This window comes from Balaenoptera physalus (genome assembly GCF_965194825.1).
Source record: "Balaenoptera physalus genome assembly, chromosome: 4".
NCBI classification, from domain to species: domain Eukaryota; kingdom Metazoa; phylum Chordata; class Mammalia; order Artiodactyla; family Balaenopteridae; genus Balaenoptera; species Balaenoptera physalus.
The window spans coordinates 27,849,921-27,875,792 of record NC_138891.1 but is presented as its reverse complement, the minus strand read 5'-3'; the positions used below and the strand labels follow the sequence as shown (position 1 = coordinate 27,875,792).

Here is a 25,872-nt window from a genome sequence, read left to right as displayed (position 1 = left end):
GCGTTCTGCTGGTGTGTATGTCTGTATCTAAATTTCCCCTTTTAATAAGGACACCAATCATATTGGGTTAGAAGGCTACTCTACTCCAGTATGGCTCCTTTTTAACTAATTACATCTGCAATGACTCTATTTTCAAATAAGACTACATTCTTAAGTATTAGGGGTTATGAGATCAACACATGAATTTTGGGGGGGACACAATTCAATACATAATACAAATTTATTTATAGTTTTAATATGATTTCAATAGAAATCCCTAGCAGGGTTTTTTGTTTGTTCATTTGTTTTGGTAAAATTAACAATCTGATTCTAAACTTATGTGGATATTTCAAGGACTTAGAATATCCAAAACTTCTTGAACAGAAGACGAATATTAGAAGGCGTATGCAACCTGCCTTCAAGACAATATAAATCTATAATACTCAAGATATGTGGTATTGGTTTAATTTTAGAAGAATAGATCAATAGGACAAAATAGAGGGTCTAGAAATGGCCCAAGCATTTAAGGTCAATTGATTTTTTTTTTTATAAAGTTGCTAAGGTAATTCAATGGGGAAAGGATTGTCTTTTCAATGCGATAGTGCTGAAACAACCAGAAAAATATTTGTAAAAAAAAAAAAAATTCTCAACTCCTCCCTCATGCCATACATGAAAATTAATTTTTGGATCATACACCTAAAACAAAAAGTTAAAAAATTTTCTAGAAGAAAACAGAAGACAATATCTCTACACCACTGAGTAGAAAATATTTTTTAGGACGCACAAAACACTAAGCATAAAAGCAAAACAAAACAAAAAATTACATGTGTGAGTACACATGCACACATACACACTACAAAAAATGGTAATATGAACATCATCAAAATTACAACTGCTTTTCAAGAGACTCTGATAACACCAAGGTGTTAGGTGACACTAGCATGGGAAACCCTACAACAAGCAGTTCAACCTTGGAAATCTTTTTGTCCCTAGGCACCTGAGACTCCTTTCTCCTATAAAGAGACACTGGCCTGGACTGGGGGAACCCTTCTACTCCCTCTGATACCATCAGCAGCTAGGTTTGGGCACCCCACTGGCATCAGATAAACCAAGTAAACTGAAGTCTCTGAAAATTAAATTTATGGAGCCACAGAACAACAAGGTAGAATAGCAACAGTGCACATAACCTAAACAGAGTGACTGCTTGCTAAAATAAAAAATTTAAATAGGACTCAGGCTCTCCTAACACAGACAACATGTTCATCATACAAACCAACATCACCGATCTGACCAAGAATTAGAAAATAACACTTTTTTTTTTTAAATTTTATTTATTTATTTTTGGCTGTGTTGGGTCTTTGTTTCTGTGTGAGGGCTTTCTCCAGTTGCGGCAATCAGGGGCCACTGTTCACTGCGGTGCGCGGACCTCTCACTGTCGCAGCCTCTCTTGTTGCGGAGCACAGGCTCCAGACGCACAGGCTCAGTAGTTGTGGCTCACGGGCCTAGTTGCTCCGCAGCATGTGGGATCTTCCCAGACCAGGACTCGAACCCGTGTCCCCTGCATTGGCAGGCAGATTCTCAACCACTGCGCCACCAGGGAAGCCCAGAAAAATAACACTTGAATGAGAATAGAAAATCAGCTGATTCCAACATTGAGATGCTGGAGTTATCTGACAAAGACTTTAAGGCAGCCACCATAAAAATGTTTCAAAATCAATGAAAAATTCATTTAAGAAAAATGAAAATATAAAAGTTCTCAACAGTGAATAGAAGTAATAGTAAAGAATCAAATGAAGCTGATATAACTGAAAAATATTATAATGAAAATAAAAAATTAAAAACAAATCACTCGATGGACTCAGTAGTAGAGAGAAAATGACAGAGAATAGATTCAGTGAATTTGAGAGTGTATCAATAGAATTTACCTAATCTAAACAGTAGAGAAAAAACAGAAATGAACAGAGTTTCAGGGACCTGTGAGACAATAACAAAAGATTCATGTTCACCTCCTCAGAGATAATTATTAAATATACAATAAGACCAAAGGATTCTCTATCTACCCCTATCTTCACCATAAAATAAGAATTTTCTGAGGTGAAGTAAGTTCTATTTGAAAGTAGGTATGTTTTCAACTTTCATATTCATTGGAATTCATAATTCATTAATTCAAGAAATACTTAGTGAATATTTGCTCTGGGAAAGAGAGTTACTGTTAAGCACTTAGCAGCATGGAGGGTGTAGGGACCATCTGGAGATTCAGACCATATTAAATACACATCAAGAAAGTGTTGTAAAAAAAAAAAAAAGAAAGAAAGTGTTGTAAACCTTTTAAATTATAAATTATAATTAGGCCATTATTGTCTTGGTGTTCTCATTTTACACACTGGAAAAATTATCATTGCATAAAGCATGCCAGTGTAAAGTGAAGGACAGGGTGAGGAACCAAAATGTCAAATATTTATTGTGTCTTCATGGCCCATTATTACTGACTCTGTGAATTGTGTTATCCTTTAGTAGTTGTAGGCAAATGAATTGTGACACATTTGTAATTATCATAGCTAATTGGCTTATTTAGATTTCTTCATTTCTGGGTACAAGCACAAAGCGTGGCCTATAAGTGCATTTTCCATATCATTGTTAGTAAAAAACAATATTGAAAGCAGCCAGATAACTTGCTATTTTCTGTTTTGACAAGATTGAGTTCATTGCTTACATATTTTAATAGAAGCATTTTTGTGATTTGTCATTTTGTACAACAACCTGCTTGAGAGTAACAGTGTCTTCCTATGTAAAATGTAAATAAATAAAAGATACTCTGAAGTATAACTTTCTTTGGACTGGGGGTAACCTAGGTCTGAATCAGAAACCAGAACACTTCCCCCACTTCACTGTAAGGTCATTATAGATTTGATTAGACTCCTTCTAGGAATGATCCATTTAGGCTTGTCATTTTTTTTTTCCTCACTTACACCTCTCTTCTGAAATGCACACACACACACACACACACACACACACACACACACACACACACACACTGTTAAATAGAATTAAAACTATCTTTGACCCTGACTGGTAAAGAGTATTCACAACCAGTTTCATTGAGGTATTGATGAATAGGCTTTGAGAAAACACAGTCTCTATTTTAAATTATTCTGACTTGATTATTTAGTAACTTTTTAGGTGACACTCTTCAAGTTCCACTAGCAAATGAGAGCTTTGCTCAGCAAGATTTAATTCCCAAACTCTAGAAAAAACACACTTATTTTCATATTTGAAAAAAAAACTCACTCTTTTCAAAATGTTTCTGGAGGGAACTAATGGAAAATAAACTAGTTTAAATGCAGAGTTAATCCCATTTGTAAATCTGGACCTACCTATTCTATTAAGTCACTAAATGGGATGCATTCCCCTTCACATTCAATTTGCCAATCACACTTGTCTCAATATTTCAATGAAGATAAATTATAACTGTTGGTAATTAGTTAATTGGTAATTTGCTCATCCATCTCCATATTATGTTTTTTTTTTCTCATCTTGTTTATTACATTATTCTTTCCTCTTTTTCATTTCTGAAGATAGGGAATAAATTAGAATAAATATCAGCCCTGAAATTCCCAAGTAACATAAACCAAGCAGCTCTTAGTGTTTAGGAAATTAGATTTAATTTAGAAGTGGGTAAGGAAAGACAGGAGGACATGAAGTAAGACGCATCCAAAGTAAAATGTAAAACTGCAATTCTGAAATAGTGCAAAAGTAAGAGTGAAAGTTATAGGAGCAGAATACATTTTGGAGTTAGAAGAATTATGTTCCTTCTGACCCTTCCTTCCACTGTGGAGTGACCATGGGCAAGCAAGTTTGTGTCTCTAAACTTCTGCTATATTGTACCAGTTAAGGTTCCTAAATTCAAGCAGTGAAATCAGTGGTTAGTTAAAGAAGAAAAAACATTCATAAAAGGATATCACACAGTCAATCAACACTCAGGAGGACCAGAGAATCTGATCTGGTGACTTTCCTGCAAGGACAAATGCCCATATCACATCGCACTCTCTGCTGTTAAGAAAGCCCATACGGCTGCTTTCCTAGGGCACAGACAACACAGCTCATACCGTGATGCTGTGAATCAGATGTCAAAATCTCCACTCTGCAAAGCATGACACATCCTTTACCTCTCAATCAGATATTAGTTCCTGCAGGATCCCTCCCTCCTCATGTAGCTTTTACAAGTCAAGGTCTGAAGCAGTTACACTTCATTAGTAGAGCCTAGGTTACCTGCCTATGCGTTATGTTCAAGAAAGTTGAGAAAATAAATTTCTAGCTTTTCCCTTGGGCAGGTAGGACTTACTAATATAAATATCTTAATATGGGGTAGAGGAGTGTTCAAAAATTCTGGGTGACCACAAAATTCGATAAATGTACACTATCGTCTCCTCAATGTCAATATATAGCTTTTTTCTATCCTTCAATTTTCCAACAGAAAAGTCATCTCACACAAGCTGATGCAACTTTCCTCTGGAAAAAAAAAAAAAAAGAAGATACATACTCACCTCCTGAAAAGGTTGAAACCTTACATTCCAGTAGTCAAGGCACATTGTACCAAGTCCAAGATACCTAGGTGATGTGCATCCCTACACCACCTCCTCAAAGCCCCATCTTGACACTCCGTAACCTATCATAATATGTAAAGTAAATCTCCAAAAGTTTACCTTGTATAAAATAGTACAGCTAATGTTAGAAGAGTAAGAAAAGAAGAATCAGTTAAAATATGAATATATATATATATATACACAGAGAGAGAGAGAGAGAGGGAGAGAAGACAGTATGTTTGCTATAAGAATAAATTATATGTTCAGATGTTAGAGTCATTTTTGCAAATGGTCCTGAGATTCTAGGACCGTGATAATCAGGATCAATCTATCCAGTCAACATCATAACTCATTTTTTTGTCCATTCTTATGTGCCACAAGGAGTCCATTAATGGCATATTTTCAGCAATTTTGGCTTCCAATTTAAAGGAATCAATGGTTTTTCACTATGTAGAAATATCCCTTTCTTGGGTTCTGTGGCAGGAACTCTGCTATGTGTCTACCACATTGCTTTCTCTTTCAAGACCCAGAGGAAAACTTTTCCCATCCAATTCTGTAGTTTGTTTGGGGCCATGTGACTGAAGTTTAGTTAATGTGATATGGTCAGAAATAACATTAGCTGTTTCCAGATGTGGTCCTTAAAAGAACCCCATTTGAACCTATCGTCCTTTCTCCCCTTCTGCAATGGAATTGGAGGTCACATGTCCTAGTTGTTGTAGTTACCAGATGGAAAATAGTGACCAGTCTGCATCAGACTGTGATAAGTACATGTGGAAAGAATGATTTTTGTCATGCCAAAGAGATTTGTTTGCTTATTTACTTATTTGCCATAGCATAACCTACCTTATCCCTACTTTTACTGGTACTAAGTCTTCCAACCCAGCAGAATTCAAAAGAATAAGAAACCCAGCAGAATTCAAAAGAATAAGAATGAAACATGTAGCTTTCAAATGCGCCAAACAAGTGACATTCCAATTTCAACTCCTTTGTTCCTAGACTCACAAATTTTGGCTATAGGGAAAAAAGTGGTACACTGTTCATTAGTCACTGTTCTCCCAGTAAGATGGTGGATATGCGGTGGGGATTACTTCTGTTGTTTTCTGTACATTGGAATAAAAAAAAGTAATCTAGCTCAGTTCTGACAGCTCAATCTTTAAGTTTTTAATGCTAAGAAAAGTAATGTTGTAGCTAGAGGGAAAAAAAAGTAACCTGAAATGAAAGTGTCTGAAGGTAAAGGTTTAAAATAATATTCTTGATTATAATAAGTGGATTAGAGAAAGTGATGGTTTGATGTAGAAAGAATTAGAGTAATCAAGTTTAATCTAACATCATCAAATGCTCACTTATGACTGCCCATGGATGTTATTTAAATTCTCCAAAATTCAACCATCTTATTTGTAAAATGGTTTTAATGCTAACAAATATTATAAATATTAAACGGTTCACTTATTTAAAAGTTATTGCACAATATGAGAGATAAATGTTGACAGTCTTAAGAATATTATCACTTTTGCTGTGTTTCTTCATTAATTTATATATTTTGAATATATAATGAAATTGTTTTCTCTTCCTTGACCCTAGCTAATATTCCTTGTGAGTAATATGTTAGCATATCCATTTATAGTTAAGCATGAAACTAATGTTTCAGAAATTTCAGTATCCTGTTTCTTTACCTGTAATGCCAAGGTAATAAATTGTTATGAAAGCCAGAACCTAAGAATCTGATTGAACAAATTATTATTTTCAACATTTTTTTAGAGGCTGAAACTGAAATTAGTGGAGACACATGCAGTGAAGATGAGCCAGAAGTATTTTGTAATGAAAGATCATAACATGTTTCTATCAGTTGGTACAAAAGAATAATGAAGAAGGTGAGCAATTACACAGGAAATAGCCACTCTCCAGATACATATACCTTGAAATCAGTGTGCATTTCACTCTGTCCCAACTCTCCTCCTTAAGCCACATAAAATTCCTGTCAGCTTCAACTTCGAAATTATATTAAATCTGACATTTCCTTTCATCAGAAACTGTTGCCATTTCAGACCATCATAATTTCTTGCTTGGATATACAATCAATGCTATTTTCTCCTCCTTTTATACTGAGGCACATTTGAAGTGCAATGAACTGGCATTTTTAAGGTGTGTAATTTGATTGGATTGGACATAAGTATACAACCATTAAAATATCACCTCAATCAAGGTAATGAACCTATCTATCACCTCTGAGAATTTTCTCATGCACCTTTATAACTCTCTCTCCCTTCTCTCCACCCCTAGGCAGATTTGCTTCATGACACTAAAAGTTTGTTTGAATTTTCTAGAATTTTCTGTATATAAAATGTATACCTTATCTCGTCTTTTTTTCTGACTTCTTTCGCTTGACATAATTATTTCGAGATTTTATCATTTGTTGCCTGTTAATATCGCATTTCATAGACATACTACAAAATTTTGTTTATCCATTCACTTGTTGATGGATATTTGATTGTTTCTAGTATTTTGGCTATTATAATTAAAGTTGCCATGAACATTTGTGTACAAGTGCTTATGTGGATATATGTTTTCTTTTCTCTTTGCTAAATGCCTACGAGTGTAATGGCAGCGTATGAGAGTTTCATTTACACCATCCTCACAAACCTTTGATAAAATGAGTCTTAATTTTAGCCATCATAACAGTATATGGACTAAGGACGTTGAACACCTTTTCATGTACTTATTCATCATTCATAGGAGAATGAATTTGCTTATTTTCTTTTGCTATGCTTATTCAAACCTTCTGCCCATTTTTAAATGGGTTTGTCTGTTGAGTTGTGAAATTTCTTGACAGTCTTTTGTCTGTATGGCCAATATTTTCTGCCAGTTTTTGTGCAGTAGACTCTTGACTGTCTTCCTGCTTTACTCTTATTATATTCTCAAAATATCAATAATTTCAGGTCTCACTCCCGCTTAAGACCCTCAAAAGTTTTCACTTTGCACTTAGAATAAATTCCAACCTCCTCACCATTCTCTCTAAGGCTTTATGTTATCTGACTTCTGCCATGTTTCTGTTTTCATCTCCCCCTACTTTCTTCCTCACTCTCTGCCTCACCTACTGTCTTTTTTCTGTACCTGGTACACCACACTAGTTCCTGCCATTACTGTTCTCTCTGTCTGAAATTCTCAGTCCAGAGCTTTCCCTGTTTCCTTCTTATCGTTCAGCATCGGCTTGAATGTGAGTATTCCCTACTTGCTTTAAATTAATCCCACTATACCCTTGGTCACTCTATTCTACTGATTCTCAACACTTATAAAAAATCTGGTATTATCTTATATATCTTTAAAGGTTTGTTTTTTGCTTGCTCTAACTAGAATGTAAATCTCTTAAAAATTAGAACCATTTCTGCTGTGTTCACTACATATCTTTAACACCTGAAACAATAGCTGGTATAGGAGGACCTCACTAAACATTTTCTAAGGGAATGAAAATCAGTGCCCTGTTGTATTAACAGTCATCAGTGTGCTGGAGCTGACTCAGACTGGCCCAGGGAGCTGATCGTGTGCCTTTCTCCCCAACTCCATTCAGTGATATGACATTGTTAGCTTGAAGGAGACCTTGGTGGAAATATTCACACCATATTAATCAGCAATGCCACAAATAAGGGCTTTTTTCCTTCTTTCTTAAGAGTTGGTTATTAAACATTTACTAGCATATCCCATGTTATAAATATTCTACTGCATAGCTGTTCACTCATTTTTGATGAGTTCTACTCTGACTGTTGAGGGTGCTGGTTTTGATGGTAGGGGCTTGGAGTTTGTCACCAGTGACAGTATGAGGACAGAGCTGCAAAGCTAGTGACAGTTCCTGTTCTATCAACTTCTTGTAGGTTTACCTCTAGTCCTGCGGGTTATGGTAGCTATCTGGGTGCAGAGCCTGTCTTTTTATGTCTCAGGGCTCACACTTACTGATTTAGCCTATGAGTAAGCAGGTGGTAATGGTTATCACAAACAGGAATGAAAGACAAAAGAGAATAGAATTTTCACCTAAATAGAAAATACAATCGTATCTAGAGGGTGTCCTAAAACCATGGTGCAGTTTTGAGTCTCAATAACCTTGTAACTATAATGGCACAAACATAAAAAAGAATCATCTGAAAATTTAATTACTCTGACTTAGTTCCTTTTGAATGTTTTGAATTTTATATATAACTTTAATAATTTTAAGCAGGCAATTCAAGGGAATAATAGTCAAATATAAGAAAACTATTTATATAATGAACAAACTTTATAGCATCCCCAAAGATGAGAAAACCAAATCAGAGGTTAAAATAAACCTAGAAATTGTCTGATTTAACTATAGTCCCTCTAGGTCACTTTTACGCTATTGGTTACTTATTCTCAATGAGGAAAACTAATTAATTTTAAGTAATAGGTGTAAAACTTATAGGATTGGAATAAAATATTACCTGATTCAAGTATTCATATTTCTTCAAATTATTATTGTTTGAATCATACTTTAAATGAGCATTCTAGTGTTAAAAATTCAACAGTTGGGTTTCCCTGGTGGCGCAGTGGTTGAGAATCTGCCTGCTAATGCAGGGGACACAGGCTCGAGCCCTGGTCTGGGAAGATCCCACATGCCGCAGAGCAACTAGGCCCGTGAGCCACAACTACTGAGCCTGCGCGTCTGGAGCCTGTGCTCCGCAACAAGAGAGGCCCGTGCACCGCGATGAAGAGTGGCCCCCGCTCGCCGGAACTGGAGAAAGCCCTCACACAGAAACGAAGACCCAACACAGCCAAAAATAAATAAATAAATAAATAAATTTAAAAAAAGAAAGAAAAACTCATAGCTAACATCTTAAAAAAAAAAAGAAAAATTCAACAGTTGAGACTAGATGTAATGTTTTATAATTTAACGCAATCATATTTTGTAAAACAAATATTATTAAAGCTTGCTGCACTGAATTTTAGTTAATCATTGAAAGATTAATCAGAAGTATATGAATTTATAATCAAGCACTACCTTCTCTTCAGGAACAGAATTAACAGATTTTGAAGAACTTGATAAAATTAAATGTCCACATGGCCAAACAAAAGAAAATATCCTTGAATGCCTTAGTTTATGAAAATTAAAAAAAAAAACAATAAAACATTTCTGATATATTTTATATTTTTTGCTAAATGACTCAGTTAAATTAATAATGTAAAATGTATGGAATTTAGGGGTCAGCTGATCCAAGTTCGAATGTAGGTTTCTGTTACTTTCTGGCTGAATGATCTTTACCAAATTAATTGAACACTCTGGCATTTATATAATTCACCTATTTTTCCCCACTTAGTGTCAAGGATGAAGACAAAAATCAAATAAAAACAAAACAGGTTATATAAAAAAACCAACAGGATTAAACATGCCTCTTGTGCATCTCATCTCACTGTAATTGCATTATATAAGATTTATTATCAGAATACCTAGTAAATAGTAAATGATCAGTATGTTAGAGTTGTTACAGGATTATTACTATTTCTGGTGCTTTGAGTACTGAAGACAGAGAATTTTCCTTATTCTGGACCTACTGAATTTCTTTACAGCTTGAAGTTAATGTCTTAGCAGACACTTTGCCAAAGTAAAAACCCTTTACGAGAGTGCTTTTGCTACAAACTAGAAGGAAAATGGGGTATCACAATGACATTGCTGAAACACAGTCCAGCATAGCCTAGACTAGCATCCTGCTCAAAGGAAAGAAACAATTCACTGGCTAAAAGGATAGTGCCTGGGTCTTCAATTATTTGACTGTAATGTGTCTTTTTCTGTCAGATCTTGGATTAACACCAAAACATTTATTTCACTGCCATCACAAAGTGACCCAACAATTACTTTTTATTAAGTTGCTGCTTAATTACAGGGCCTCTAGTTATCCGCCATTATCAGCAGAAACAGTCCATTCAATAGACAGAGTATCTTGCTTCCTCTGGCAAGGTAATCTGTATGTATGTTTAATTACTTAGGTAGATGTTTGCCCACAATAAACATCCTCACTCTAAACCTTATTAAAGATTAATATCTCAACTTTTCCTGGTGTCCATTTGCTCTTACTTTTCTTCTAGTTTAACCTTCATATTTGAAATGTTTAGAGTTATTTTCTGAGAACTGTAAGATCTCTATGTGTTTCTGTTGTCTACCCATCACATTTAAGAGCTTTTATAATTCTAGTTTATGTTCTTCTGACTTCTAACATTTTCTTCACATCTTTCAGCTCATTTATTATAGTCTTTCTCTGCGTTTTGGTCATTGTTTTATAATGTGTCTTACTTTTCTGTAAGTGCCTTTTCAGATGTTCATTACTCTCCATTATTATCCTTTTCTTGCAGTATATTCATATAAGGGTCAAAATAAAATCCCTTAGGGGATGGAGAGTCCTTGACCTAAGAGTCCTAACCTCCAGAACTATAAGAAAATAAATTTCTGTTGTCTAAGCCACTGTCTCTGATATCTCTTATCCTAGCAAACTAATACAGTTAGTTTTTCAAAAAAATGTGAACCTAAGTGGAAATTATTTTTTGACTGTCATTAATATTTTTTAAGTTAGTGATCACAATTTTAGGGTTAAATTAATTGAAAAAAAGCTTTTATTTAATTATATTTATATCGTATTAGAATACAATATAAATAACCATTTCAGGTTTCCAATTATCAGAGATTATTTCCCCTTAAATCATAATAATACATATTTGCTCATGATGTAAATAAATTCACTGTCCTAGATTTTAGACCTGCAAAATATAATATATTAGAGATTATTTAGTCCAAATTAATCTATTTTAATTTTTACAAGTCATAAAACATTTTTATATTTCTCATTAAAAATGAAAAGTAACAAAATCACACATTAAAAAATTATTTCTAACAAATGTTCTAATTAAAAAATTATCTAATTAGATATAAATGATTCTAAAATGATGCATCACTTACTAACTTTGAAGTTTTAAACTTTCAAGTTGATAATATTGCAGTCTTTCAATAGAACTTTCCTCACTTCTTAAAACGTGTACAAAGGCGCCTCCGCCTCCGCGGACTGGGATACCTCGGGAGGCTTCCCTAACCGGATGGTGCCACGGAGCCAGGTTGTAGTGTAGTATTTTGCAAAAAGTGCTGAAATAGCAGGAATTCACTCAGAGACCATTTCTGTGCCACAAGAAATAAAAGCATTGCAGCTGTGGAATGAGAGAAACGCGCCATCCTAGATTGGCTGATGTCAGAAATCAGGTAACGTGCTGTTCATCAAGGATATGTCGAGGTTGGAGATCAGCTCCTCCTGCTTCATTCAGGAGATAAAATTCCCCCCTAATGGGGGGAATAGGAGGATAGGGCTTCTCTTCCACTTGGGAAGATATGAATGAAGTTGAAGAGAAATCTAAAGATATAATGAAATTCACATCTGAGAAATTTTCAGTAGATGAAATCTCACAACTGGTGATTTCTCCACTCTGTGGCACAATATCCCTATTTGTAGGGACTACAAGGAATAACTTTGAAGGGAAAGAAGTCATTAGCTTAGAGTATGAAGCATATCCACCAATGGCAGAAAATGAAGTCAGAAAAATTGGTAGTGACATTAGGCAGCAATGGCCAAACACATAACAGTGTTCCATCCACTTGGCTTAGTTCCAGTGTCAGAAGCAAGCTTTATCATTGTTGTGTCCTCTGCCCACAGGGCTGCATCCCTCGAAGCTGTGAGCTATGGCATTAATACTTTAAAAGCCAAGGTGCCCATATGGAAAAAGGAAATATATGAAGAATTATCATCCTCTTGGAAAAGAAACAAAGAATTCTTTGGGGCAACCAGTGATTAAACCACTTACGTATTTTAGAGTTTTAAAACTTAAATTTGGTAAGCTCTTATCTTTGATCACATTTTGATTTTTCTTCTCCAGAAGATAGTTTACTGAACATAATCTCTTATGTGACACCAGTGGAACAAAAGAGAGAAAAAAGTAAAAATAAATGAGTGTTTAGGATGAGGGCTTACACGAGAACTAGAGATAGTGGAAAGAAAGGTTAAATTTAGGGGAAAAAATGGAAGAATAATTTAAATGTAAGCAAAGATGCCTGAGGTAGGCATATTATTCCATGACTAAGTTCTACTTGTAACTTGACTCACACTGAGGTGTGGCCCCCTCCTCAATGACTATCTCAGAAGCTGGACCCCAACCTCCTCCGCCTATACCCAATGATGCCATTGTCATCATGGATGTATTTTGGGAATATTGGCAGAACTAGAAGACATAAACAGTCTTTATCAGATACTCGATATGATATATTTTTAGAATTTACATATTTAAAAAATAAGCTAAATAAACATGATTTTAAAAGTTTAGAAGGAACATTTTCCTGTTTTTTAAAATTCAGTGATAATACCTAAGATATTTCATAATATGGAGATTTCTAGTATTTCAGAATCTATAATCTTACCGTAATACTTACTGTTTTTTTAGTTATTAGTATTCTATAACTATATATATTAGCATAAAATTGTTACACAACAAGGCAAACTAACTAGCAACAAGAGTACTTTGTGTTATAGTGTTAGTTATAAAATTGGACCCACACCAAATTAAAAAGGAAAATTATATGATTATTTAGTAAAGCATTTTCAGATAGTTTTCTTTTAATTGCTTAAGCAACATTATCATTAGTGAAGTCATTAATAGAGTTATGTTTTCTGCAAGATCTTTATACTAAGTAATGGTCCAGATTTTGCTTGGCCATCCTATATACTGTCTTGATAGATCTTGGTATATAAGTTCCACATAGTTCTTCTTTTAATTGAAGTATAGTTGATTTACAGTGTTGTGTTTGTTTCAGGTGTAAGCATAGGGATTTGGGGTTTTTTGGGTTTTTTTGCAGATTATATTCCATTATAGGTTATTACAAAATATTGGGTATAGTTCCCTGTGCTGTACAGTAGATCCTTGTTGCTTAAAAAAATAAACAAATAAAAAAAATACACACACATAACAAGATAGAAGTTAACACTTATCGTCGTGTTAAACTGAAAGCTAAAGAACTTTTAGAGTTATTATATGAGAAAGTAAAGGGCACTTCATAGGCTTTAGAGTGTGGGTTCTGGAATCAGGTTGCCCGAATTTTAACTTAAAAACGTTAAAGTAAATTTCTGAAGGTTCTGTAATCATGAGAAATTTAGCATGTTCATCACTCAGTTGTTTCAACAAAAAAACTGGATAATTACAATAACTATTCTATAGTTATTAAATTTCATAATGCCTCTAAAGAGCTTAAAGCAGTGCCTTACACACGGTAATCCCTCTGTACATGGTCCTACTGTCATTATTTATGTTCATATGAAATGTGTGGCAGAGTTTAATCTAGACATAGTGCTCATTAAAAAATGGTGAATCGATAACTTTCTCAATGATAATATGGTATTACAATATGATATTGAACACCAGAAGGAAAAAATTACTATGCATTCATTAATTTTCAAATAGCATCCAATGTTAACTTCTCATCGGGGTTCATCCTACACTGACTTTTTTTTGAGAGCAAGAATTATGTTTTTACTATTTTAAAAAATCATTATTTAAAAAATTCTAGATTAGAGCCTCCTTATACATAGTAGGTACTCTGCTCAAGTTTGCTAAAAACTTCCATACCATTAACTTTAAAATAGAGCTGTCTTTCATCAAAGTAAATGAGATTTACTATGAAAAACTATTTTTTATAACTAAAGAAACACGACACATTTGATTTAAATTTCTTTTAAAGTAGCTGGATGTAATCAGGAGGAAAAATGGAAAAGTTAATGCTAATTCAGAATTTGCATTTACAACTGTTTTATCCTGAGAAGAAAGTTCTTTGGTATTTATTAAGGAGCTTAAAGCTCCTTTGCCTAATTTATCTCTACCAGAGGAAAAATGCATAAGCTCAGGCATTACATGAAATAATAGTTTTATTTGACAGAACTAATTAACCTACATAAAACTTAAAGTAATTATAAAATAAAATTTCCCCCTCTCCCCGGTACATTATGTGATGAAGTTGTAGATTTTTCAGTTCCAAGAGGATATGGAAATGCTGTCACTGGATTCAAGAAAAGATTAAATGATTGCTAAAAATAGCTCTAGTTTGTAAAGTAAGCATGGTAAAGATGTAGATAATTAAATTTGTGGCTTAGGGCATGAGATAACTACCTTTGGGGAATAAGGAAAAATAAGCTACATCCTCACTGCAGTTTCCTACTTCATCATTAAAAAAAAAAAAAATCAGCAGATATTTGATGTGCCTAAGGAGGTTACTTGTAGTAACAATACAAAAAATAGTTCTAACCAAATATATACATGTATACCTATGTGTGTGTACATATAAATAGTATCTGAATATATATAATGTGCATGTATTGTGTACATGTGTTAATGTATGAGCATTGAACCTTCAAATACGTATTCCTTAAGGTAAATTTTGAAAAGAGGCATTGTCAAATATTGAGAACAAATCTATCTGTCATTTAAGCACAGAAAATTTCTATGAAAAAATTTCAGGTCACTGTGGTACACTGATAATATATGACCTCTCTGAAGATAGGTTGAGCTTAAAAGTAAGTTTATGGAAAAAGCTATTTAGGAGTCAAATTCCTTATTTGCCATGTAGGTAAAATGTGGTAAATACTGGGTGAAACATCAGGAAGAGAAAGCTAGAGTTCTCCCCTAAGTTTCTTGGTAACAGTGGAAGGAAATAATGATGCTGTTCCAGGATTTGATTCTGTCTGTTTAGGGAAAATGCTTTTACCCTCCAAAGGAGGATTGTTTAGTGTGGAACAGAGGCTCTGCTGAAAATAGAGTAAATAGAATTTGATGTAATTATTTTGTTCTCTGTGTTCTCACTACTTAGACCATATTATCAACCCATACTGGGAAATACATTACATGAAAATGTAGTTTAAAATTGAATAGAGTAACATTCTAATCCCACTAATCTATTTTATATCTCAAATTCATTCTTTTGGCATGAGGAAAGCAATAAAAAACAAACCCACAGTTTTCCACCAAGCACAAATATCCTTGATTTTCTAATGAAGAAGCTGATGAAAAGGGCAGAAATGAAATAATATGATTTTTATTGTAAAAACATACCCAAAATATTTGCTTCAAACCACTTTTCCTGATATCTACCTACGCCTATCTATATATCTGTCTGTCTCTCTAAGGAGAGAGATTGATTTTCATTAATTATTTTTTGATTTTCAGTTATTTATATAGTTGTCCCTCAGTATCCTTGAGGGATTTGTTCCAAGACTCCCCCGCCTTTCCCCATGGATACCAAAATCCAGGATGCTCAAGTCCCTCATATAAAACAGTGTAGTATTTGCATAAAACCTACACACATCCTCCTGTATATTTTAAATCATCTCTAGGTTACTTACAGTGCCAAATGCAATAGAAATGCTAAGTATAATAAATTGTTATAAAGAGAATACCCCATAACTACCAGTCAGGTCAAGAAAGAGAAATCACCAGTCCTCCAGAAGTTATCTTCCACAGCTCCCTCCCTACCATGTAACAACTTACCTGACTGCGAGGGCAATTAATTTTTTCCACTTTTCTTCATATTATTTTTACTATTGCATGGTGTGATATGTATCACAAAACCTAATGTTTAATTTACTATGTTTTGCATAGAACTCACCGAACTGAGATTATATAGTATGTACTGTTTTGTATTTGAGCTTCTTTCATAATCATTGTGTTTGTGGGATTCATCCATGTTGTGTAATGCTGTAGTTTATTTTTATTTTTGTGTATTATTCTATTACATGTATACATTCTTTTTATCCTTTTCTACTGCTGATAATTATCTTAATAGTTCCCAGTTTTTGTCTGTTACAAATCATTGAGCTATGATTATTCTTGTAAATGGCTCTTAGTATATAAGCATACACATTGTATTGATTTTATACCTAGGTGCAGCATTGCTGAGTAGGAGTAGTTGTGTATGTTCATCTTTAGTAGATAATGCCAAACTTTACAAATTTATCTGCCTCCTGAAATATATAAGAGCTTTGCTTGGGCTACATCCTTACCATGCCTCGTCTTCTCAGCCTTTTTCTTTTACAACCATTCTTTGGCTATTAATGGTATTACATTGTTGCCCTAATATAGATTTCATGGCCTTATATTTATTGGTCACTTGGATATCCTTTTTATCCTCTTTTATGAAAACTGATATGTCGTTTTCTTATACTTTTTTTGTTGACTGGTAAGAGCTTTTTATATAAAGTAAATATAAAATCTTTGTCTGCTGTATGTTATGCTGAGCTCTTCTCACATTCCGCAGCTTTTATTTTCTCTCTCTGCATGATGTCTTTTGATGTTACAACAGATCAAAAATACCAGATTTTCCCCTTAGGATCAGTATTTATTGTCTTGTCTTAAAAAAAAAAAAATCCTACCAAAGATCATTTTCATATAAAATTGCACAAGTCTTATTGTTTTGCTATTCTGACTTATTTAAGAAAGTCTTTAAGTATTGCACAGGCTATCTAGAGCCTGAATGCATTGGATTGCCTTATTTTGTACAAACCTTCTGCTAGTTCATTATTTGACAGCAATACATGAATCCATTAATTTTCAATTTCCACAATTAATTAATAAAAGTCCCTGCAGTGAACTTTGTTTTTTTTTGAAGGGTGTGGTTAAATCTGAAACAGGAAGGGTTGATAGGATTTTATTTATGAAAAATTTTCTTAAGCAATAAGGACACACTGAGGTAAGCTAGACTACTTCATTTGTGCTATGGTCCCATGGAGGAATAAACCACTGTTATGTTGACACTCCTGCTGTATAATCAATGCAATCCATAATGAGCAGAGACAGCAGTATAAATATCACACTGCAACATATGTCAGGGAAAACAATTCTTAAAAAAACACCCATTTTCTCTAATGTGTTTCTACAGGAACTGAAACTGAGTGTCAGTCGGATGCCTGTAAATAAATTATTTTTGAATCTGAATTTCTACGCTGGAAGAAGCCATTAGTTCTCAATCCTGAACCAATAATGCTGGATCATGAATAGTGATCTCCTGATAAATTGATCTGTTTATTGTATTTTAGAGTCTAAAAACTATTGAAGCAATAGTTGTGATCAAGTTTGTAATTAAACATCTTTTTATTCAAGCACATGGTAAAGAAGTCACTTTAGTTTTCAGGCTAGAACATAGATATGAATTCATTCATCATCAAACATTTATTGAATGCCAAGCCTGCATTTACTCACTGTGCTGTCCACAAGTGTTCCAGAAACACCTATTACTGACCTTGAGTTCCTCTTAGTTTTCCATAAACATAACTTCTATGCCAGAAAAATTGCATTCTCAATAATCTGCCAGCAACTGTGAGTGTGTGTGTGTGTGTCCTTCCTGATTGTGTGTGTGTCTCAAGATAACAACAAAAATTGAATGAATAACTGATTTTAAGGCTCTGATGACCTTACAAAATGGAAGCCACTATAGGACTTCATTTATTTTGAAAGTAATTTTAGAATATTTTAATTGTACAAGATAAACCACCAGCTACTTTTTAAATCTGAAAACATATATGGAAAGACTATATTAAGTATTTCAGCAATTAGACAAACTGAGTATTTAAAACTTATCAAGGCATCTTTTTCTAAACAGGCAAACGTATTCTTTCATATTTTTATAACACAATTCTATTATACTAAATGACCTCTTGATAATCTGAAATATAAAATTTTTGTGAATTTGTGTGTGTGTGTGTGTGTGTGTGTATAGCAGTAGTAGTAGTAATTGTAGGAGTTGTGTAGTAGTAGTAAATCAACAGCAAAAGTGAAGAACATTAGATATAGATGTTCATTCAGATGATTGGTATTGGTACTTAAAATATTGGTATTTAAAATTTTAAATACCAAAATTTTATTTTTTTTTCTAAAAGTGTTAATTGAATAAAAGGCTAGTAAGTAAAACTTTAAATCAAGAAGTGACAGTTGGTTTAAAACAGTTGCAAATGTGTAATTTATACGAGGTACAATATTAAGAGAACTTGGCTTGGAATCTTGGCTCTTACTGTGAGCCTCACCTTTGGTTTCTAGTTTGCAAGAAACTCTTCTCTAAAAGAATAAGTAAACAGGGACCCCTTATGTTTGGTGAGACAATAGGCTTATGCAGTGTTTGGGCTCATCACAAACTGAAGTACAAAGCCCTAGAAGAGGCAAATGAAAATGAGAGTCTCTGCAGCTTATCCTTCATGATCTTTATGGTAATCCTCTGATTATACATAAATGTATAGAGGGTGGTAAGGCTGGAGAGACAGAATCTGATTGTCCTTGTACTCGATTTCTAAGTATATGAGAGTATGAACTGAGTGAATAAGAAGTTGTTCATCATACCTTACCACATTAGCAAATGAGTGACTGTCCGACTTTCAGGTATGTGTAAATTACCTGGGCTGTTTATTAAAACCGTTTTGTCTCATATACAGAGATTCTGATTCATTGCATCTGCAGTGAAGCTCAGAAATCTGCAGTATTAATAAGCAAGCCAAGTGACTGTTATAAATAGACAAGTTTTGGAGACAGTGCTTTACAGGAGGTTAGGAACTATCAGTAGAGACAGGCCAATAAATCCATTTGTAAAAGGCTTAAGCAAATTCTGTGATTATAGATTTGTTCTTGGCAGCATAAGAAATTTAAGAAAAAAATGACCAACAAGCTACATTTTTAACATCAGCAACAATTAATCCTAAAAACTGTCAAGGGTCAACATGAACTCATCCAAAATCCTTTCTTTGAATACGGGCAATGAACAACAGTCTAATTTAGAAAAGTGTTTTTCTTAAAATTTTTTGCAATCATACAACTACACTACTACTGTCTTCCAACCACCACCTCTACCCTGGGCCAAGCCATCAGCATATTTCGATGGATTATTGAAATATTCTATTGTTTTTCCTAGTTTTTTGTATTTATCTTCATCTTACATAATATATATTTCCTTACTTTTTTGATTTATTGTCAGCCTCCTACTGCCCCCATTAGAATGTAAGTTTCACTGAAGTAGAGACTATTGTCTCTTAGTACACAGTTTTGTACTTATAAAATGTTTTTGTACTTATAAAAAGACCTGGTAGGGCTTCCCTGGTGGCGCAGTGGTTGAGAATCTGCCTGCTAATGCAGGGGACACGGGTTCGAGCCCTGGTCTGGGAAGATCCCACATGCCACGGAGTGGCTGGGCCCGTGAGCCACAGCTACTGAGCCTGCGCGTCTGGAGCCTGTGCCCCGCAACGGGAGGGGCCGCGATAGTGAAAGGCCCGCGCACCGTGATGAAGAGCGGTCCCCGCACCGCGATGAAGAGTGGCCCCCACTTGCCGCAACTGGAGAAAGCCCTCGCATGAACCGAAGACCCAGCACAGCCAAAAATAAATAAATAAATAAATAAAGTAGCTATAAAACACAGCTTTCTTTAAAAAAAAAAAAAAAAAAAAAAAAGACCTGGTATACAGTGAGAGCTTAAGTATGTTTTAATAAACACTTCTCAATGAATATTTTTAAGTGACTGAATAAAACAACCTAGAAATCATTTCCAGGGCGACAATAATTTTCTAATAGAGATACTGAATGTTTGCATGACAGTCATCATTTATTATTAAAAAATATCAATAAATAATTAACACTATGTGCTAAAGAGTAGACTCCTTCTCATCCTTGGGTCTGTTTTCCACTTCTCTCCACTACCAACCTCCCTAGTTTCCCTCTTGTTTGACTCCTGCCTGGCATCAGAAAACCCTATATCTTTATATTTTCTGGTTTGCACATAGACACACAGCAGTCTAAGTCCTGTTTCTACCATAAGTTATCTTCCTAGCTCTCTTGTGTAGTAAGAAGCAGGATAGGAATAACAGCTTTTTGGCAGTTTCCCCAACATTCTAGAGGGGCATACTCACTGTTACCATATTATCCACGGGGTAAATAAAATGTATAGATCAAACAGAGAGGGATAAGTAATCTGGCCAAAGCTTTACCAAAGCTATTTTATTGGGTACTACAGTTTTTGACACACATACCAGGAATATTTGGTATAAATAAACTTTCTTATTCTAAGCATGGTCTATCATTCTATAGATAATTCAAGTGACAATATTTGAAGAGATAGAAGCCATCTGAGGCTCATGTCAGTCAGGACCCACTCTAGATTGGTGTCTCTTCAAATAATTACTACTTTGGGGTAACTAAGGCAGCATAAAACTGTCTTAGTCCTTGCTGTCACTTCTATCTTGCTCTTCTTTTTAAAATAGACTCAGCAATTTTCTGCTTGATTTCCTTGGTAGGACCTACTATTAATTACCTTTTCATCATTGCACTAAAAGTCACCTATATTTTAATCATTAAGCCTGTGATTAACTGACAAAATTATTTTCACCAAGTTTGTGTAATGTTTGGAACCAAAGAACCTAGATCTATGAAAAGCATTAAGTAGTATGTGTCATCTTATAGTACTTATGTGACTCAATGACTTGGGAGTAGCTTTCAGAAGTGTGGTAAATTGTATACCTTCAGGAAATATGTTTTATTGACTTTTTGTTTTAGAGAGTATATGAATCTTTGTGCTTTTTTTTTTTTCCACCGTTTTCTTTTTTTTTTCTTATTGGGGTATAGTTGTTTTACAATGTTGTGTTAGTTTCTACTGTACAGTGAAGTGGAGTTCCCTGTGCTATACAACAAGTTCTTATTAGTTATCTATTTTATACATATTAGTGTGTGTATGTCAATCCCAATCTCCCAATTCATCCCACCACAACTTTCCCCCCTTGGTGTCCATACATTTGTTCTCTACATCCATGTCTCTATTTCTGCCTTGCAAACCAGTTCATCTGTACCTTTTTTCTAGAATCCACATATATGCATTAATATATGATATTTGTTTTACTCTTTCTGACTTACTTCACTCTATATGACAGTCTCTAGGTCCATCTGCGTCTCTACAAATGACCCAACTTGATTCCTTTTTATGGCTGCGTAATATTCCATTGTATATATGTACCACAACTTCTTTAACCATTCGTCTGTCAGTGGGCATTTAGTTGCTTCCATGACCTGGCTATTGTAAACAGTGTTGCAGTGAACATTGGGATGCATGTATCTTTTTGAATTATGGTTTTCTCTGGGTATATGCCCAGTAGTGGGATTCCTGGGTCATATGGTAATTCTATGTTTAGTTTTTTAAGGAACCTCCATACTGTTCTCCACAGTGGCTGTATCAATTTACATTCCCACCGACAGTGCAAGAGGGTTCCCTTTTCTCCACACCCCCTCCAGCATTTATTGTTTATAGATTTTCTAATGATGCCCATTCTAACTAGTGTAAGGTGATACCTCTCTGTAGTATTGATTTGCATTTCTCTAATAATTAGTGAAGTTGAGCAGCTTTTCATGTGCCTCTTGGCCATCTGCATGTTTTCTTTGGAAAAATGTCTATCGAGGTCTTCTGCCCATTTTTTGATTGGGTTGTTTTTGTTTTTTTAATACTGAGCTTCATGAGCCATTTATATATTTTGGAGATTAATCCTTTGTGGATTCGTTTGCAAATATTTTCTCCCATTCTGAGGGTTGTGTTTTCGTCTTGTTTATAGTTTCCTTTGCTGTGCAGAACTTTGTGCTTTTCTAACATTGCTTTGTTAGCATTATTTTGTTCAAGTAATTAAAGTCACAGTTAAGCAAATGTTTTATCCAAACTGCACAAATCAATTCCAAAAGTTGATTGGAATTCTATGGCTCCAATTTATATAACGTTTACTTGTGTTCCTTATTTTATTAAGAGGGGTAATTGGATTGTGTAGTACTCTGTGGAATTTTTGTTTTGTTTAACTTTTATGTTTACCAAAGTATTGTCTGTACCTAGTTTCAAAAGGCAGAATACTCAAAAGCCCAAAACAAAAAACACAATCCTTTACATGAAACATAACACACTCATATCCCAAGCTCCAGAGGAAACCACTTTCAATTCTTTACCTCTTCTGATGCAAACATAACAGTTTATAATGCTATTTTTTCACTACACACATTACCTATCGTCTTCTTCTGTGGAAGAGATAAATTCTCTTACATTTATTGCTGAGAATAGATGCTTTGGAGATAAGTTTTTCAGATCTTGCAAATCTGAAAACATGCTCTTTTTACTTTCACATTTGATTGGTAAATTTGTTAGAATTCTCAGTTGCAAATAAATTTTCCTGAGTTTTTTTTTAAGGCATTACTCATTGCTCTTATAGCACCTTGTACTGCTTTTGAGAAGTACAATGTCATTCTCATTCTGGTCCTTCATTTGAGGACCTGAACCTTTTTCCCTCACTTTGGAAGCTTTTAGGATATTCCTTTTATCTCTATTGTTTTACAGTCTCACAAACATGAGATTTTGTGTGTGTTTATCTATCATGCTGAACATTTTGCACACCTTTCAATGTGAAAACTCATATTCCTTAGTTGTGGAATTTTATTTTTTGTGTAATTTTTAAGTAATTTCCTCAGCTCCATTTTTCTTCCTTTTTTCCCTTTCGGTAACTTGTGTTGGTTGTATTAACTCTTGTCTCTAATTTTTTAATCATTTCTCTCTTATTCTCTGTCTGATTTTTCTTTTATATGTGATATTCTTTTATATGTGATATTTTCTCAACTTTATTGTCATCTTTCTAATAATTTTTGTCTGTTATGTTATTATTATTATTCTTTTAATTTCCAAAGGCTTTTTGTTATCATCTAAATGTTTCTTTTTAAAAATAAACTGTTTTTAGGTTAGGGACAAAATATATTTTTCCTTCTCTGAGTTTATTTACTATAGTTTTTCTTATTGTTTATTCTTTGTTATCTTTTTTCTTTTGTTTTCTTCCTCCCATATTAGAAAATTTTGTCAAATATTTCTTGATCTTTTGTTTACTGAGGCATCTCAGTGTCTAGAATAGTACTTTTTGTTGGAAGAATAGATGATCATTTGGCAGTCTTTATTTTAAAAGCAGATACTGAAAATCTGTTATGAATGCCTATGAGCAGGTTTGAACTTGTCAGCGTCTCAGTTTTACTGTGGAGTGGTCACAGGGAGAGAGGTGGACCATTTTGCTTGGTGACTTTCAAACATGGGTATCTATGGATTTTTTTCTCTTAGGCCTATTCTTAAAAGGGTTCTTTAATCTCTGGCTTGATGCATGTGGATGTAGGTAATTCTGTCTTCTAGAATCTATAACCTGAGTGGGGAAAGGATGCTAGAGGGTCTCACTCTTCCTTATCTAGACTTTTACTTAATATCAGTGTTTTCAGAATGATGACTCAACCTGATTTGCTGTACAGAGTACTTGCCCCTAAACCCAGTTTCTCGACTCATTTTCTGCAGAGAGCAAAGCCAATGTCTACCGGGCTTCAGGAGGTATCTTGTCTTCCATGGATGGGTGGGGTGGGGGGAGGAAATCTAGAGATGACACTGCTTCTTATACCTACTTTCAACTAATCCATGTACAGCAACACTTCTCACCCACTCTCAGAGTAGGTGGAAAGATATATAAAATTAGAGGATTCTTAGTTACATTTGAATTTCAGAAAAACAATAAATATATATTTTTGAATAAGTAGGCCCTGTGCATTGTTTGGGACACATTTATGCTTCCAAAAGTTATAATTTTCAGGTTTAACCGAGTTTTCTATTTTACCTGGTAAGTCTACCAGAGACACCTGTTGCCATCAGTTCCTAATCTCTTCTTGAGTATTTTGCTGTGCATTGAATTAAGTTTTAGCTTTCTCTTCACTTGGCATCTAGATTTCAGCTTTTCTACCCTGAAAGTCAGGTAGCACTCATCCATACACTTTTCATCCTCCTAAACTGTGGTTGGTATATTTCACCGCCTTTCTTTCTCTCTCTTTTCTCTATGTATTAGAGAATATATCCCTTTTATTCATTTGCTGTCTTTTGTTGGAATTTTTAGAGAGAGTGGCAAGAAACAAATATGTTTCATATGACAAGTTTAGCTGGAAGTCTTTGTGATTATTTAAAAATTTTGAGATTTAGTTTCCGAGATATGCTTTCACATAATATTTTGTATTTTTCTACAATAATTGTCTAGGAGTGAATGAATAAACAGAACTAACATTTTTTGATGTTTTAAGAGATTTCTCTTGATTTTAAATGCAAAATGTAAAATAACAAAAGCCTATAGAAAACTTTTGCTTTCATATTCAATTAAACTAATTAAGGTGAATAATTAAACACTTTGACTTGATGCAGTTATTTAAATAAATCTGATATGGATCACTTAATTATACGTTGTACATGTGTGGAAAATAAGAATAACTTTGGTAGGCTTGCTTCTTGTCACACAAACACAGATGCGATCAGTAGTTTCAACCTTAAACAATAAAGTCAGGATCAATCTCACACTGTTAAAGAAATCCTTAACAACAGAAAATGATTTGCCTATATTTGTATTTGGTAAACTCCAACATACATGAACATTTTTAGTAAATTAAATGGAAAGATTCTTTTATTTGCCTTAAGGAGACATTACTGTATATGCTCCAAAAGATAAATGAAGAGAGTTGAAATTCAGCACAAGATTGAGCATTTGTCAAATCAAAATTGAAGGCAGCAGGCAGTAAATTGGATCTTCTTTTGCAATAACATGTGGTTCACCTTCTATCACTGTAACAAATATTATAATATATACTTTATGACATCATATCTTTCATCTATTGTTGCTGAAATTTTAAGAATAAGATGGGTCTTTACTGTTGCTGTGGCACAACTCACTGTTAAGCTTGCAAAATTTGTTTCCTTAAGGATGTTTTTCACACAGAGAAAATATTAGCCACAATTGTCATCTCAGATATAGAATAAATAGAACTATCAGCACTCAATTCAGGTTCAAAGGAATCTGTGAATCGTGGTGTTGAGGCTGCTCAAGGTATTACTCATCTCTCAGAATCCAGCTGTTGTCAACTGCCAGGAAAAACACAACTTGGGTATTTTGTTGTCTTTTTTTTCCAGATGCTAAAGAATAAATGTAAGAATGAGGAAGAGAATAGCACTGCCTCTTTCATGAAATCACAGAAAGTATCTCCCAACCCAGGTGACGGGTAAGAATACATCACAACTAAGTGAAAAATCACTTTCCCCAGGAATTTTATAAAATGTATGTTGTCATTTTTTTGCTGTTTGATAAAGAGATGCTAAGTGGTTTATAATCAGTGGTGGAAAGTAGCTGAGGAGTCTCACCTGCCCTTCAAGAGAAAGAAAATGCAGTTTCCTTGATACCGCATTCTT

At 34.2% G+C, this 25,872-nt stretch overlaps 1 protein-coding gene and 1 pseudogene across 4 annotated transcripts in view; one reads left to right on the top strand and one right to left on the bottom strand.

Annotated features, from left to right (window-relative positions):
• Window positions 1-25,872, bottom strand: part of LOC309660534 (uncharacterized protein) — a 248,223-nt gene that overhangs the window by 88,629 nt on the left and 133,722 nt on the right. The window lies entirely within an intron of this gene.
• On the top strand, window positions 9,425-18,471 carry LOC309660530 (molybdopterin synthase catalytic subunit pseudogene; annotated as a pseudogene). Its single transcript has one exon. The product of its transcript is annotated as a molybdopterin synthase catalytic subunit pseudogene (transcript).